At 31.5% G+C, this 16,137-nt stretch overlaps 1 pseudogene; it reads left to right on the top strand.

Annotated features, from left to right (window-relative positions):
* Window positions 1–4,270: 4,270 nt before the first annotated feature.
* On the top strand, window positions 4,271–6,495 carry LOC149193233 (putative UPF0481 protein At3g02645 pseudogene; annotated as a pseudogene).
* Window positions 6,496–16,137: the final 9,642 nt, after the last annotated feature.

The raw sequence follows: 16,137 nt of genomic DNA, 5'->3' as shown, positions 1-16,137 counted from the left end.
TGGAATGAAAGCTACTAATCTACTCCTACTCTAATATGTGCCCAAAGGAAGGTAAAAAATGGCTCTTTCAATATGCCACAAACAGTATCAAAGAAATGTTGAATGAAGTTATGGTTTGATGGTTTGCATGTCCAACACATGACCTCCATACAAGAAAGCCTTAGGGGAGGTTTTGTTGGTATACTTGTTGTGTCGGTCGAAATCTCAGTGTACTTGGTAGTAGAGTTACAGGTCTGTGGAGAATTGGTGAATTGGTGTAGTTGATGTATAGCAACATAGTTCCAATTGTTACAAGCCATGTACTGGAATACAGTGGATGGTCAAACTCTACCTGATGCACTTGCTCTGTCAAGTGAATCTCATTGTCTTCTTCTCCATTCACTTGGGAAAATGAATCCTTGTCAACAAGTGTAGCCTTTTCAATTTCAACAAGAATGAAGTTATAATCCTTATTACTACTACCATATTCTTGCAACAAAACTTTTTTAGTGACGCTGCCCTCATTGGATACTTTTCAAAGCTTCAAGATTTTTGCACATTTCTCTGTATTTTCGAGCTCATTCTTACCCAAGTTTTGTTCTTATCACGGTTTTCAAGGACCTGCTTACATCGTGGCCCACCGTTATGGTGGGAATTTTCCCTTTAAACCTCATAAATTTGTTCTAATTTTACTTCACCATCATTGTTATAAACATGGTTTTTCCATTTTATAGGGTACTTGTTCTCAACCTTTTTTGTAACTTCAATATTTTGGTTTTCAATGTGAATTAACAACCTACAAAATGCTTGATACCACTTAAAAAGATGGTCATCCCCTTGATTACCATATGGTTTACCATGTTAAAAAACACCTAACCCGCTCCACACTCAAGACAAGGACTAGCTGCCATACAACCTAATAATAAAATGGAATATCTAGCTTTCTCTTTATATCAATAAATAAATAATTATATTTCTATTTATGAATAGTAGATATATGCCCTTTAATTTATGTTGATTTTCAAATGGGAAGAGATAAATAGGGTATATATGCCCTTTAATTTATATCACTAAGGAAAAAGAAATAAAGTTGATAAATGGGAAGGGATAAATATGAGATATATGCCCTTTTGATTTATATCAAATTAAAGAAAAAACAAAAATTTGATAAATGGGAAGAGATTAGTGTGAAAGGGAATCTGATTTGTGCATGGCATTTCTCTTTAATTAATGACCAGATATAATGGAGGGGAATTAATAGCCTTTGTGGCCAAGAAGAATTGTCTTTTGTTTACACGTGGTGAGGTATAAAGAAGCAATCATCGTGCTTGATAAGGAGAATACATACAAAATCAACGATTCCAATGTGTGTAAGTAGGATTCTCACTTCGGAGTTTCCATTGTGGATTTGGATAATTTTATTCATTACCATTAAGGAAAAAAAAAAAAAAAAAATCTAGATATTTTTTTTATTATTATTATAATTAAAAAAAAAAATGAAAATTTGAAGAGGGCAAGGTATCTACAGTTGGAACTCGCCCCTTAATTACGCCATTCGTGAAAGCATGATGCCACACTTCTTTGAATAATCCTGCTATCTTTCAGTCTTTTTCTTCTTTAACAATTAACCAAACACCATATTTTTATGAAATATGACCACTAGAGTAACTTTTTGGCTTATACGATTGTGGAGTGAAACGCAGTTTTGTAAAAGTAATCGGTCGAGAATTAATTAAACATGTGAAGAATAGCATCAAGCATTTTCTTTTAATGATTGTTGAGTAAAGTCGCTCTTTAGTCAATAAGCATCCAAGGTCGGTGGCATCTTCGGCCAAAGCCTTTTAAGTGCTTTTGATCATTCTCAAGGTTTGCCATGGGTCATTTCTATCTTGATTATTACTATATAACCCAGGAATATGTACTTTCTCTCAAATCAATTAAGTTATAATGATTCCATACTTTATCTTATTAAATTAATATTATTTAATTTGGAAATAATATTTTATAATAAGATTTTTCAATAAGGTAGTAGTGAATATTTTTATTATGATTTAAAAAAAAATATTATTCATGGGTATTTTTATATTGCTTATTACTCTAAAATTTAGACTATTTATTTTCTTTTAAACCAATGAAATTATATTGAGTTCATATTTTATGTCATTTAATCCCCTTAAGTATATTTAGTAATATTTAATTTGGAAATAATATTTTACAATAAATTTTTTTTATGTAAGAGGGGAGTGAATACTATTATCAAAGATTTTAAAAATATCTGGAATATATCAAAGTAAACAATAAAACAAGGTGATGTGATAGACATATAAAATAAAAAGATTTATTCTCATGGAATGAAAAGAATGTAAATAAATTATAGTGAGTTCACATTTAACACCATTTAATTTCTTTTAAATAAATTGAAGTATGTTTAACACTACTTGATTTGTAAATAATATTTTATAAAAAGATCTTTTACATAAAGTCGTAGTGAATACTATTATAAGATGTTTTAAAAAAATCTAGAATATATTAAGGTAAATAATAAAATAATGTTATAGAAATGTAAAATAAAAAAATTATTCAAATGTAAATAAATTATATTGAATTCAGATCCAACATCATTTAATTTCATTCAAATAAATTGAAGTTGTATGTCCAATATATCCCATCTGGGAGTGAATACTATTATCAAAACTTTTAACAAAATATAGAACCTATCAAGGCAAACAATAAAATAAAGTAATGTGATATAAATGTAGAATAAAAAAAAATATTTTATTAGACCAAAAAAACGTAATTAAATTACAAGAGTTTAATTCAATATCATTTAATTTTTTTTAAATAAATTGAATTACTTATAATAATACTAGATTTGGAAATCATATTTTACAATAATATTTTTACATAACCAAGGAGTGAAAACTATTATTAGAATTTTTAAGAAAAAATTCAACAATAAAATAAAATAATGTGTAAAAAGATTATTCTAAAATAATGTGTAAATAAATTATTCTATTAGAATGAAAATAATTTTAACAAATATAGAACCTATCAAGGTAAACAATAAAATAAAGTAATGTGATAGAAATGTAGAATAATTTTTTTTATTCTATTAAACTAAGAGTTGAATTCAACACTATTTAATTTCTTTTAAATAAATTAAATTAAGTATAATAATACTGGATTTAGAAATCATATTTTATAATAATAATTTTATATAATATTTTTACATAACTAAATTACAAGAGTTCAATTCAACACCATTTAATTTCTTTTAAATAAATTAAATTATGTATAATAATACTGGATTTAGAAATCATAATTTACAATAATATTTTTACATAAATAAAGAGTAAAAACTATTATTAAAACTTTAAAAAAAATCAACAATCAAATAAAATAATCTGTAAAAAGGTTATTCTATTAGAATGAAAAGAATATAAATAAAGAAAAATAATGATTTTAGAAATTTTTGTATTTATAATATCTCATTTTATTAATTATCAAATTTAATTATGTAATTTTTTATATAAATAAATTTAATATACCTAAAATAAATAAATTAATTAAATCAATAATGAAATAAAAATTAAATATGCCGTAAAACTGCTTCTGCTTGGCTAAGAGCTCGTCTTCCTCGGACGTAAGGAAACAGGTTAACGGCCCAAGACCCAGAGGCATCTGGCATGAGTGAGAGAGGCATCTGGCAGGAGTGAGAGCCTGCTCCCGATTACGGACCACCAGCAGGGTTATGCCAGGTGGCGTGGTTTTCCTATTTAACAGTGATGAGTCAAACCCAGCATTCGCGGATAGCAGCCAGAGATGGCTGTCCTCACTGTTGGTTTGACACCTGAGTTGATAGGTTTTACCACCTTCGGAAAAAAAAAAAAAACAAGACTGACCATCTCATGAAATAACAGGGCTATCCATCAATACGGCTATCCATCAATACTATACAATTAACAAAAGAATTCCAAATTAAAAATAAAGAAATGCATGTACATTTAATACTTAAAACAACAATAAAATAGTAAGTCATCACTCTTATGTGTTAGGTTAATGATAAATAATTTATCATTTTTATTTTATTAATTTATATTATTTTTATGTGGTTATTATATTATTTTTAGATGAAAATAAAATATTCAATTATTTATGGGATATTACATTATTCTTATCACGTGTAAGAACTCAAGAAAATACAGCACAGTTGGACAAAAGAACTCGAGAAAAATACAACAGTTGGGAGAAGCCTGCCCAGTGCCCAGTAAGCCATGATCACGGTGGTGACAAAGGTCACATTGAAAAATATAGTAACCACGTGAAGATACTATGGAATACGCTGTATAATGTCGGGATGAATATGCGAGGTAGGGTTTACGGGTTAATCCGTCCATCTTGCGTACGCATACACCAACTGAGCTTCATATAGGGCTGCGCAGTCAGTCGACTCACTCAGAAGAATACTTCCCAACTCTTCTCGTTTGCTTGATTGATTGTGGTTCATTTCCATACTCTTCTCCTTTCTTTGATCGTGGCTCCTTCACTAAGCCTCACAGACATGGAAACTAAGGCTAACTGGAAGATCGATGAGAATGATTGGATTATGGAGGTCAAGGAAAGTCTGGATGTAGTGATAGGGGATAAAGAAGAGGGGGAGGAGTTCTGTGTGTCAATCTTTAACGTGCCTAAAGAGTTATTGGCACAGAATCCCCAAGCGTACACTCCTCAATCCGTTTCGATCGGTCCCTATCACCACGGGAGATCTGAGCTCTATGATATGGAGCGCTACAAACTGGAAGCTGCTCGCAGATTTCAGAAAAGAATCAATGGACACAAGTTTGAGGTAGTCGTTGTGGAGGAGTTTAAGAAGTACGATGTGCATATCCGGAGCTGCTATAACAAGTATATCGGCTATAAGGATGAAACCTTGGCGTGGATCATGGCTCTGGATGCCACCTTTCTTCTCGAGTGTTTGCAGTTTTATGTCAGACATGTCGATAAAAGCTCGGACGTGGACGTCAAGCAGCTGGGACGAGTCTTACATCTGACTGGCACCAGCTCCACCCACAACTCCATTTTAAGAGATCTCATGATGCTGGAAAATCAGTTGCCGCTCCTTCTTTTGCGATTACTTTTGGAGTTGCAGTTGGGTTCTAAATCCAAGGCAGAAGAGAGGCTCTCCAATCTGCTGAGTCTTGTGTGCCAAGAATTATCGCCTTTCAGCTTCAAGTTGCCCGTGGCTTCAAAGCTCCATATAAACGAGAAATGGCACATGCTTGAGGTGCTGTATTACGCCATCGTCCCTGTTCCCAGCAATCAAAATTTAACTTCAACTCAGGAAGGGATAGATACGGCTGATGCAGAGAACATGTCAACTGTTACACAGGCTTTCAATTTGCTGTGGAAGACTCTCTCCAAGATAGGTCCCTTTCGACATCTTAAAGATTTGCCTAGGCGGGTGCTGCGTGGAAAGCCTCTGCAATTTCTGATGAAGTTGCCTTTACGTCTTCTTTCCATTATTGGGAATCTGCCTGCTCTGAGTGCCCTGAGGAAACCGTTGTCTCTTTTTGTCGATAAAGTTGAGATGAAATCTGAGAAGGACGATGCAGAGGGAGCCGAAGAGGGCGAGCGCGAAGAATCCACCGAAAAGATCATACCGCCCACGCGAGACGAACTGGCCATTCCATCCGTGGCCGCTTTATCCGCTGCGGGAGTCAAATTCATTGGTACCGAAGGCGACCTCACCACAATAAAATTTGATGTGAAGACTGCCACGCTTTCCCTCCCCAAGGTAAAGTTGAATACCAACACGGAGGTAGTGTTGAGAAATCTGGTGGCATTTGAAGCTTCTGCGGCTCCAGGCGCGCTGGTTTTCACGCGGTACACCGATTTCATGAACGGGATGATCGACAGTGAAGAAGATGTTAGATTGCTGAATGAGAGCGAAATTATTTCAAACGGCCTCCAAAATGACCAAGCTGTTGCGAACCTGTGGAACAGCATGGGTAAGTGCGTTCCTCTCACAAAAGTTGCATATCTGGACAAAGTTATAAAGGACATTAACCAACATTATAACAGAAAATGGAATGTTGTGGCGTTGGAGTTTCTGGAGCAACGCGTATTCGGGTCGTGGAAATTCCTCTCTCTCTTCGCTGCAGCGATACTTTTGGTGCTGACTTGTTTGCAGGCTTTCTGCTCTGTCTATAATTGCAAGAAGTGGTTTCACCAGACTGGCCCTTGAGCTAAATGTATGTTTGCTTGTCTTGTATTGTGTGTATCGTAGTACTGAAAACTGCACCGCAGTCCAATTGAGGACTGCCACTTCCATGTGGTTTCCAAGATGTTTGTAAGCTTTTCTGTGATTTTGTGTGCTGTCGCCCGGACCGGACCGGTATCTTGCCCTCGTTGTAATAGAGCGGGCTAAATATTAGATTGTTGTGGAGAGCCGCTAAATATTATATTGTTGTTGACAAGGGAGCTGATTCCATCTTTTAAGATTCATAGTCAATTAATGTTAAGATCAGAGAAATAACGAATTCAAATATATATTCTATAAATTCATTATAGACTTATTGTGTCCATGTTTAATTAGATTATCTCCCATAAATTTACTGAATTTACTCCTTTCAGAAATTTTAAATACGTGTGGATAAAACATGAATTTGAGTCTTCCAAACATGTGGGTAAATACACATTTCAAGAGTTTTGAAGGTGTGGATAAATGAAAAGTAATTTCAGACTGAGAAAGAATGATTCTATTCGATATATTAAAATTATGTCATAAATTTTAATATTAATTTTTTTTTCCAGATTGAATTTTTTATTATTTTTAATAGAAAGGAGATAAATAAATTTGAATTTTATCACTTTTAATTATAAATAAATAAATTTCAGTCTAAAAAGTTTTTTTACATTAAAAATTAAATTTTAACATTCATTATTATAAATAAGTAATATATAGATATAATTTCACACATTATAACTATATGTTTTTCTTCTTGTTTTAATTCTGATATTCTTATTTTAAATGGTAATTACAAGATGCCATATTTTAAATTTAGATGAGAAAACTATTTATAATTAATATTCAAATTTTATTTACAGGGTTATATTTGATATATTGTTAATGATCCAGTAATGGTGAAGCCCATTTATTATTTATGTTTGTATTTTTTTAAACTTAAGTTCTATTTACATTTTATTGGCATTTGTATGCTTTTTAACTTAAGCTTAATTTACATTTTTATATTTTTAAGTTATAGTATATTGTAATCAGTTTGTGTCAAAATTCTGTCTTTTATTTAATTTGTAATTTTTTAAAAACAATTTCTAAAATTTATTAATGTTTTTCTAAAATTAATTATTTTCTTAATTTTAAAAATTTGATTTTTATTTATTTATTTTATTGCTGTTTATGTGGCTTAAAATCAAGTTTTGTCATAAAAATTATTTAAAAAAATAAAAATAAGAAAAAACCTCTAATTCCCAAGTGTCTTCATAAATTAATTTAAAAAAAATTGTCATTATGTTTCTAGCTTTTACTAACCATGTAAACTATCCAATTTAAGAAACAAAAACAACAACACTACATATTACACTGATTTTTCCTTGCTGATTTTCTTTTGTTACTTCACGTTGTCGGTATATTTCATTATTAAGTTTATTAGCTCATATTACACTTCTTATTTATATTATGATGTATTGAATTTAAAGTTGCACTACATTTTCTATAGGTCATATTTTTCTCTATGTTAAAAGAAAATGATGTGACATTTTTAACTAAGATTTTGTATAGAAAATTAATATTATATGATTTTTAATATATTTTATTAATACGAACATAGATCCATATCTAATATGAGTTGGGAGAGATCAAACTTCTTCATGTGAAAACTCATTTTGAGCACAAAATACAATGTGTAATTTTTTATTGTTTAAATTGTATTTTGGAATGCTACATAGAGTATATATAAGATTAAAGAAATGTTTTAACATAAAAGATTATTTTTTTCAAGATATACATATAAATTTTTTAAAATGATATATAATGTATACATAATTGGCATTAAAATATTTTACATAACGTGTGCATGGAGATATTTTATCACGGAAACTTAAAATGGTTTTTTTATTATTAACATATTTTTAAGTATATGTCAATATTAATTAGTATTAAAATGTTTTATTGATAACCCACATTTGATGTAGGAAAATCTAACCTAGGGTTGAATGTTTACTAAAGGAGTTAGTTTCCTAAGTTAGGATTTAATTATTTATTGTATTTTCTTATAGTTATAGTTTTAGGAGAGAATGAGAATTATTGTAAATAGTCGAAGATTCGAAAGTATTTTGGAGGAGTTGAGTGATTTGAGGGTTAGTTGGATATTATGTAGAGATAAGGGATTAGATGAGAAATTTTATGGATCATTAGAGATATTGTGGGAGTTAGTTTAGGATCTATAACCTACTTTGGGTTTAGATCTACTTGTATAAATCTAGGAGAGCTCATGAGGCATGTAAAGAGTGAGAGAGATGAATGAGAAGCTAATGCTTAGGCCAATAGTTCTCTTGTAAATATTTTATTTCTTTATTTATTAATTAATTAATTCTCAATATTTATGTACATATGTATTGTATGGTTTTTAAAATTATGGTGTGTGTTAATTTGTAATTTATAGACCCATATGGTCTGTTGTGTCATTTTTGGTATCAGAGCCACTTGTAGTGTCATTTATATGGTCTGTTGTGTCATTTTTGGTATCGGAGCCACTTGTAGTGTCATTTACATAAGTGTTAGAGAAGCGACCAATGTGTGGACATTGCTTGCTATCAAGTTGGCATGGATCAACATCAAATTGATGCGGTAACAACGTATGCTTGTTTTTCTTGCGTATGCATTGTGGATCAAAATCGTGTAAAAAAGAACTATGTAAAGAGTTGTGACGGCTAGCTCGAGTGCGAGTTGTGTGCTAGAAGCAACAGGTAGAGTAATGAGAAAAGTAGACATTTCCATCCACTGAATTCTGAGCACATGCGTTTTTGGTTCACTGTGGAGTTTTTACTGATACATAACTGGTAAAGTTTTCTGGCTTGGGTGTCATGGAGTTTCCAATAATTCTTTGCATGTTACCATTGAATTTAACCACAACGAGGCATGTTTTCTTTCGTAACTTTGCAAATCAATTAAAATAACTTTTAATGTTACACCAAGATCAGGATTGACAATTATGCAATGCAGTCAATTTCAAATACAGGTACAGGTTGTTGACAATTATTGTAGATTATCGCAAGCCATAAAAAAGATTACAAGCTTTAATCCGAGTGGAAACAATCTAGAGTTGTTTTGCAAGGCGAGGAATATGTGTTGACATGGAGCATGGGCAAACATGTAATTTTCAGTATTTTGGACATTTTAGGAAGCATGCAATGATAGTTCAAAGAATTAGATCTCCATGCAAATAAAAGAAAGATAACATTAAATTGGCGGCTCCAATTGAAAGTAATTTTGGTAAATCAATTTTACGTTTCCCAAACTCCATATTGTATATCCATGGAGAAAGGAAACAAAGTAGTGCTGATAATGGTGTATGAATAAAGACTTTATTTTTAAAGTGAAATTTTAGAAATTATCGATATTAAAAGGTTTAAGAGTATTCTTATAATGGTTTGGAAAAAAAATAAAAATGGGTGATGGTTTTTAAATTCAACCATAAATAATTGGGAGGAGTGGACATGTGCAACTTTATTTATGTATTAAAGAGGTCATCACTTTGGATGATAGGCATGTCTTAATGGAGAGTGATTTAATTGGGAATGGGTAGTTTTGAGAAGCCATGGGCAGTTTCATTTAAATGAGGAATAAATAAATAAATAAAATCACGTGAATGGAGTCATTGCTTATTATTTGTAAGTGAAAGTTATAAGGAAGGGTATGTATGCATACTTCAAAATTATTTAGTCAAAGACAAAGTTAAAGGTTGTAAATTTAAATTCTAGAGACAAGCCAATAAGCTAAGTGATGAATGTATTGAGATCAAGGTCATAGATTGTGATTGGGTGCATGATCGGTAGAGTAGAAAACCAAAGTCTAGTCAATGTACCTGTAAAGACAAGGGATATTATAGTTGTTTGTATTAAAGGAAGTATGGTACAAAGGAGCTTATGAAAGGGAAGGGGAGATAAAGAAGACAAAATAATCATTTGTAGAATTCAAAGAAAATCCACAACAATGGCATAGAAGTTGGTGTACATGATGAAGTATTTGAGAAAGAGATTATTGAGTTGAAGGCACGACTTGACATATTGATGGAGTTGTTACAAAGTCAAAAACATGGATGGATAATGAAGAAGATAGTTAGATGGTCAATCAAGAAGTTGATTGCAAGGAGACAGAAACACAAGTTGAAAGTTTTGTTAAGGGAAGCGAAAAAAATCCAGATAACTAAGATGAATGTATGCATTTGTGAACCAGAACAAGGATTGATGCTTAGTGAGGATGATGATGATGCTAAAATGAAGTCTGTTGATGTAAAATTGAGTTTGATTCCCATAGATGGCGCCTCAAACTATTTAGAAGATCTGAATATGATGAATGAATCATCGATGGAAGATAATAATTATGTTGGTTTTAAATCCAAACATTGGTGTGTGGATGCAGGATGTGTTGTAGATGATGGAAAAGACACTAATTATGTTTCATGCAGAGATGAAGACTAGTCTTTTGAAATGATTTCTGAAAGTGACCGTAAAATGTTGATGAAATGTGAAAAAGAACTACAATTGCTAGAAAAGATGCTGATGGAACCTAAATCTAATGAAATTGTGAATGTGGAACCTGAAATAAAATTTAATTTTCAATTTAATGTTGGAGATGGTGAATTGTTGTTCCAAACTAGTAACAAGAAACTTCAATTGGAAACTAGATTGGATGATGAAATTGAAGAATTAAGGAAACTGACGGGAAAGACACTTAAACCAAGATATTGCAAGAAGAGGTAGAAAAACAACAACATGGTACATTTGACTGCTCGAGTATACATCAACAAAGAAGGAGGAGAATTGAAACATAAAATTTGGAAACCAATTGAAATAAAAGTAACAGTATTTGATGTAGAACAACAAAGAATGGATGATCAATTACAAACTAAAGTTTGGGATCCAGGAGGAGTTTTATCAACTTATGAAGACATATGGTCTGGAGACCATGAATTTCTTTTACCTGGGGAGTCTAATGCAAGAGCATCTAACCTAGGGTTGAATTTTTACTAAAGGAGTTAGTTTCCTAAGTATTGTATTTTCCTATAGTTTTAGGAGAGAATGAGAATTATTGGAAATAGGAGAAGGTTCCAAACTATTTTGGAAGAGTTAAAGATTTGAAGTTTAGTTGGATATTATCTAGAGATAAGAGATTATAGGAGAGATTTTATGGATCATGAGAGGTATTGTGGGAGTTAGTTTAAGATCTATAACCTACTTTGGGTTTAGATCCACTTGTATAAATTTAGGAGATCCCATGAGGCATGTAAGGAGTGAGAGAGATGAAAAAGAGGCTAATTATTAGGTGAATAGTTCTCTTGTAAATATTTTATTTATTAATTAATTATTCTAATATTTTATGTGCATACCTATTATGTGGATTTCAGTCAAATTTGTGTGTTTTGCGTATTAATTTGCATGCCCTATGGTTTGCTGTTGCATCAACATTGAATATTATTTTAATATACAACATTGAAATATTTTATTTTAACAATCTCTCTCTCTCTCTCTCTCTCTCTCTCTCTCTCTATATATATATATATATATATATATATTTGATATGGACATAAATTAGTTAACATGGATAAACATATTACTTAGACATCATACTAAGTTGTAGAATGCGCCTCTTGGCTCAATAATTAATAATTATATATTTTAAAGTTTATGAGGCTTTATATATATGGCAATTAGATGTAGTGTTAAGATATTCCATAATATTAAGGTTAGTGGTGAGTAGTTTTATTTGGAGAATTAAAAAATGTGTATTCTACAACTTGGTATGAGATGTAAGGGTGTCCTTCCATCATCAAAGTTGAAGGTTTTCACCTCCTGGGGTTTAATCCATCTTGGTGCATGATATATCAGGAGTTAGATGGATTAGACTAGACATAAATTAGTTAACATAGATATTCAGATAGTCTATTTAAATGTTAATGTTTAAACATCTTACTCACACATTGTTTTTTTTTTTTCTAATTACTTTACATCATATATATATATATTAATTATAGCGGACATTATTTTTCCAATTACTTTACAACATATTCATTTTTTATTATTATAGCCGACATTACTTTTCTATTTAGATCATACATTTTTTATTTTTATTTTAAAGGGCCATGTGTCAACTCATCGCACAGAAGGACATACAAACTTACACTTCCCCTCATACTCAGTTGTAGAACCATCCTAGATCCATCTAACTCTGGATCTATCATGCGCTAAGAGGGATCAAATCCCTTGAGGTGCCAACCTTAAATTATACAATCCAAAAAGAAGGTTTTGACGTGGAGGGATTTTTAATTATTTATTTATATAGTTATTTTTTTTTTATGAGCCCACATTATTTAAATGTTTTGCGCAGTTATTTAAATTTTTTTAATTTTAGTTTTTAAATAGTTTATATTTATTTCAACTTTGATGATGGACGAACACCCTTACATATCATACTTGGTTGTAGAATACGCCTCTTGACACAATCAACCTCTCGGATCAATAATTAATAATTATATATTTTAGAGTTTATGGGGCTTTATATAGATGGCAGTTAGATGTAGTGTTAATATATTCCATAATATTACGGTTGGTGGTGAGTAGTTTTATTTGGAGAATTAAAAAAAAGAAAAAAATAATTATATAATGAACATTTATGTGAACACATCACCCATTTTCAGGAAAACCTATCCCCAGGGATAAAATCTTGAGATAAATAATCACAGTGAAATAGTGCATGACCAAGTATATATGAAGCAATGATTATAACTCTTATAGTTAAATATAATCATTGATGAAAAACGTATATTAATTACTTTATTAGTTAAAAGAGGTGGATTATAAATTTGAGCCACAAATAAATAAATAAATTAGCAATTGTAACACATATTGCAAAGGAAACGCTAAGGTGAGAATGTAGGAAAGAGTAACATAGAAGATATAAGTAAAAAAATTATGGAATTTTGTTTATTTAAAATTTAGAGAAAAACTTTGAAATTTAAAATTTGCATAATCGAGGTATATCATGGATTATAATTGCAAAATGAGTTCATTGCTAGAATTACTCGCTCTAGAATTAAGAGAGTATTTAATTGAATGTTTCATTATTTCAATATGCATTCTATATTTTAAATCCGAATGGTTATTAATACCAATAAAAATTCTCTGGCAATTTCTTTTTCATCACTTAAGTGACTGAATAATGAAATTAGTATTGAGCGTAAAACAAAAATTCAAACTTATTATTCCCTTGCAAAATCAATATAAAATAGGAAAATTTTAGTTTTGAAAAAGTCACGGAGTTGTTATTTCTATATTGGTCGCTTTTGAATGTATGGAAAATTAAAATTAAAGAGAGTTTGTTTTAGAAAAACGTAGTGCGCCAACGTTTTAATTTCAACTAATCAAAAATGTTCTTTATGGACTTTACATATGCAAGTTAAGTTATACTAAGGAGTTTACACTAACATTCAATGGAGTCAAACCTAATTCACTTACAAAATGGAAGAATAATGTACTCATTCAATGTAGATTCATACATATAAACATTTCTTGAATCCTTAACATCAATGAAAACATAAGTGAATCTTATCTTCATGGGACGAGGCATCGGCGGAAGCGATTTCCTTTTACCATGAAAAGAATTAAGAACTCTCCAATGGGTTTTTTCGACATCTGCATGAGTTATTAGTAGATAAATCCATTTTTCCACAATACTTGCCAATTTTCTTACCACATAGAATTCTTTGTTCTGAAGTAACTTCTTCCATAACTTTCAAATGGACCCCAAAGATTGGAAATAAATGCATGGCAAGAATGCCAAACAATGCTTAGCAACATCATCCGGTAGCCCTTGCAAGCGAGAAAATTTAGGTTGAAGAGTACATGTCATGTTTGAGGCAAAGACACCTTAACACATTAAACTTTCATAATCGAGGTAGTGTGCGGTTTAGAGTTTCAAGGGTTCTTAGAGTCTCTTGGTTTCTGATTTTTAGTTTCACAATAATAATAACTGCATAAATCTAACAGAGAGAATGTTTTGATATTTTTCTAAATAGTTACACCCTTACCCTCAAGTTCATAGATAAAAAAATGCAAGCCATGGGAAGGCAACCAGAGCTAGCTTTATGAAGGAAAAAATGCAGTGAAAATAAAGCTTCTAAATAAACCTATTACTAACAAGACTCCTAACCATGTGAGTAGATATAAAGTGAAATAATGAAGGGGAAACAAGGATGTGTAATGAAGGATATATGTTCTGGTGGAGTTGGAAAAACCGTAACAGCTCACATATCACATCGGATTAGATGAAATCCTTAGTTACTATCTGGTTCCCCTCCCCTCCTTAAGAGTTTATGGGCTTAAAACTACAGGACATAGCTATACCACCCCACATATTAGAACATCATGACAGTTTCTCCATACCCACCGATGACTAACAAAAAATGTGGGCCATGTGAGTAGATATGAAGTGTAATAGTGAGGGAAAATAGGGATTTGTAGTGAAGGCCAGTGGGTGTCGTTAGGGTTAGAAAAAATACAACAATTAATTTATCACATCAGATCACATGAGATCATGAATTACTAACTTATTTTTCTAGTTCCTTGAGACTTGACTGGTTTAAAAATACATGGCATCGGCATAAAACCCCACATAACGAAGCATGATGACTGGCTCTCCATAGTCATCTTCACAAGTTGTATATTGTATACCATTGGGAATGGATGCATGGTGAAGGAAATAGGAATGGGGGGAGTATGATGACTGATGATATGAAACATAAAAAACCCTATCCTATGTTCGCACTCCTTAATTATTCAATGAACAAAACACATCTCTTCCATTCTCATAAACAACCAAGCAACAAGGCCTTCTCCATTGAATAAATTTCTTTTGCAATAGACAAAAAAGAAGAAATAACTCCATTATCAAATATACAATCATAACATTCATCTCTGGACAAACCTCACAAGTATATGTACAAGGTGCTGAAAGAAGGCTAATGATTTTCACTTCCAACTTGCATAATGTGGTTCTACTAAGGTCTTGTCTATTCCTTTCTTTAAAATCTTTCATAGAAAATATTGACATTAATATTCGACTAAATCTCAGACTGTAGGGGCACTTGAACACCCTTAAAACCAAGAGCTGATTTTTCTGATCCACTGCTTCTCTTCATCACTAGGGAACTTATCAATCACAAAAAAAATGTTTAGAACACCCCTGGCTTTCAATGAATTGTGATGAGTCCCAAAACTATGAGAGGCCATCTTTCCATGCACTTTTGGGAGGAAAATTTCCTACTATGAATCAAGAAACCCTCAGATATCATTCATAAGTTATTATCAAAGCAAAGGGGAGGGAAAGAATATGCTTAGAGCCATATGCTTCAAAGGAAATTTCATAAGTGAGTAGCATATGGAAGAAGAGCATAGTTGAAGAGAGATATGATATGTTATGCGATCTACATGTTGCCTATCTTGGAATCGTTTTGTGAGTTTACAATAGTTTTACCAGGGCTTACATGAATGGAGACCCCCAATTTAATGAGGTATGTGCCCTGTGAGCCTATTATATGATAGGTCTAGTTGTAATAAATTCACACATTTCCCCATAGTTACAAGTATACTACCTCACAACTGGTTCAGAGCAGGATTTAATTTTTCTAACTAATAGATGTGGCCAATGAATTTGGGGATTCTTTCAAATAGATTATAATTATTTTGTTTAAATATTTTATTCTTTTTATGATGACATTGAGAGTAAGATGATTTCTTTAAAAGGGATCTTAGAATTGGGCATTTCTAAACTGGAGAAATATTTTCTCTTCTCAACATAAAAATATGCTACTAGATGTTATGTGACCTACTAAAAGACAAACGTAGATGGGCCATGGTTGAAGA

The sequence above is a fragment of the Pinus tabuliformis genome, chromosome 2_2 (genome assembly GCF_031772625.1).
Source record: "Pinus tabuliformis cultivar Carrire ecotype Pingquan chromosome 2_2, CPIR1, whole genome shotgun sequence".
In the NCBI taxonomy this organism is placed as follows: Eukaryota; Viridiplantae; Streptophyta; class Pinopsida; order Pinales; family Pinaceae; genus Pinus; species Pinus tabuliformis.
This window is presented reverse-complemented; position numbering and strand designations above follow the sequence as displayed.